This window comes from Penaeus chinensis, chromosome 4 (genome assembly GCF_019202785.1).
Source record: "Penaeus chinensis breed Huanghai No. 1 chromosome 4, ASM1920278v2, whole genome shotgun sequence".
Taxonomy (NCBI): Eukaryota; Metazoa; Arthropoda; class Malacostraca; order Decapoda; family Penaeidae; genus Penaeus; species Penaeus chinensis.
The window spans coordinates 27628330-27630829 of NC_061822.1; the positions used below are offsets into that span (position 1 = coordinate 27628330).

Consider the following 2500-nt stretch of genomic DNA (forward strand, 5'->3'; position numbering starts at 1 on the left):
ATGACAAAAGAACCGGATGACGATATCGATGGTCATCCCAAAAGCTAATTCTCGCGAGCACCAGGCTAAGGATCCTTAATATAAAAACATTAACCAAAGCTGCGTACAAATGCCCTAAAACAATATCCTTCGGGAAACCCCATTTTTGGGCGTGACTCAACTCCTTAACTGCCATGCTTCCTTCCCCCAGACCCTATTATAAGGGATCTGATGATAAAGGGGTTATTTTGGAATCGTCAAGATGCACGCGCGGAGAAAACGGGTCCCTGAACTCATTCTCTCAGTTTAATGTTTGTGTAGTGAATGAGTGGAAGGTTTATGTGTTACATGTAGTGTTATTTGGTGATAAGTGTGAAGGATTGTCAATATGTTGATAAGAAGCTGATGTGTGTTTATATATATATATATTTTTTTTTTTTTTTTTCGTTGTGATTTCTCGTGTTTTCGGGTGAGAAGACTTTCCCCCCCTTTGAAATTGAAAAAAAAAAAAAAATCCTTAATATAAAATGGTCTCAGTACAATGATTTACTCAAATATTCTAGAGCATCTAGGCCTAGGAGATGGATTTTGATTTTTTCTTCATAAATCTAGTTGTGAAATCAAGATGACACACTTTCAGAAAAAAATCAAGACATTGTCATTTTGCCACATATCTAACCATCCCTTCTAAACATTGCCATCGGAAGAGCTTCATCTTCACCAATAACATATATTACAGACTACGTTGCCATCTCCTAACAGCTACCATGGCAAGTGTCAAAGAGGGATAGCTCGGTGCCAGCATGACTTGCCATCGCGGCGTGTCGTGCCTTCACCCTGCGTCACCCTTGGCACTTCTAAGTCTTCATTACCCTTCTGTTACATCACCATGATGTGCTCGGCGTTTTTGGATCCGAAGTGAGCGTCTTTCGAGATAACTCAACCGTCGAGGGCTTTGTAAGAGTTACCTGTTTCCATATTTAGGTCAAGGAGTCAATGCTGTCTTCGAGAGAGAGAGCTTGAGAACGATTTTGGCCTTTGGGACAATCGGGACCTGCCTTCGTTGAGGCAAGCGAATCGTAAGGAGTTAACCCAGTTCTAAGGAAGGGAAGTCTCTTGTGTTTGTTTATTATCTTCCTCTCTCATTCTCTCTGTCAGTCTGTCTCTGTCTCGAACTCGTTCTCTCTTTGTCTTTGTCTCTCTCTCTCTCTCTCTCTCTCTCTCTCTCTCTCTCTCTCTCTCTCTCTCTCTCTCTCTCTCTCTCTCTCTCTCTCTCTCTTCTGTGTATCTGTATGTGGTTATCTGGCTCTCTCTTTTTATCTGCATGTCTGTCTGTCTGTCTGTCTGTCTGTCTGTCTGTCTGTCTGTCTGTCTGTCTGTCTCTCTCTCTCACTACCCTCCCTCCCTCTCTCCCCCTCTCTCTCTTTCTCCTTTCCTCTCTCTCTCTCTCTCTCTTTCTTTCTTTCTTTCTTTCTTTCTCTCTCTCTCTCTCTCTCTCTCTCTATCTCTCTCTCTCTCTGTCTTTACCAGTGTATATCTCCTGTCTAAACAATTTATCACACACAATATCTATATACTTCTATCTATATTCTTATCCATCTATCTATATATATATCTATCTATATCTATATCTATATCGTCTATCTATACCTATATATATATATATATATATATATCTATACATATATCTCAATGAATGATATCGAAGTACTCTAAATAATGTTCCTATCTTTATTAAAGCGTTGATCTTTAAACACATTTATTGGTAGTCACATTCGACACAGAAAAATCCTCCTAAAGGCATTTGATATTTCAACACCCCGGGAATAAGGCATAACACGAAATTTTCTTTTCATATTTCTATCTTTAGGAATTTTTCACATGATACTTCTTTTAGATGGCTTCCACGTGGGGACGAAATGACAATAACAAATCGTTGTCTGCCCTCGCCCCACTCTCAGCCAATCAGCTGTCGCGACGGAGGAGAGCGTGTCATAAAACAGGGCGTGGTTTGGGTGCTCTCAGCCAATCGACATTCAGAAAGCTCCGTGTTGCCCAACTGCAGTGCAACATCAACTTTGCCTCAAAGACTTAATATATCACGGGCTCAGAAAAAACACACAAGATACTATTGCTGCCGACCACATGATCAGCTAGCTATACACTTAAAACAGAGCGAGGTACTGGCACACTTCTCTGTCTGTGGGAAGTCTGACACACCTTGAAAACGAGTCAGCCCTTGGGTTTTTTTTACGTACACGAGCTCATTCTCGCTTTCGTCTTATTTACGGCCGCACGTAGTAGTAGCACACACACGCGTACACAGAGCTCAGTACACTGATTAACAGTCTCTAGAAACACCACAGGTAGATAGAGTAAGGCCACTGAAAGACACACAGAGACGGTCCAAAGCGGAGGTTAGACCCAACACGCTTATTTGTTCGTGAGGGTCTATTCAGGGTGTTTATAGTCGGCGTTCCTTCTCATGTAATCACCGGAAGCCGTGGATTGTGAAATTTCG

At 41.6% G+C, this 2500-nt stretch overlaps 1 protein-coding gene across 4 annotated transcripts in view; it reads left to right on the plus strand.

The window, feature by feature from the left end:
• Nucleotides 1-2233: 2233 nt before the first annotated feature.
• Nucleotides 2234-2500, plus strand: part of LOC125024978 (glutaminase liver isoform, mitochondrial-like) — a 41827-nt gene continuing 41560 nt past the window's right edge. For 2 of the 4 annotated variants that reach the window (XM_047612789.1, XM_047612791.1), the window contains exon 1: nt 2252-2500. This exon is cut by the window's right edge and continues 345 nt beyond it. The gene's annotated coding sequence lies outside the window, so the exon portion shown is untranslated. The other 2 variants (XM_047612788.1, XM_047612786.1) reach the window with 2 other exon arrangements.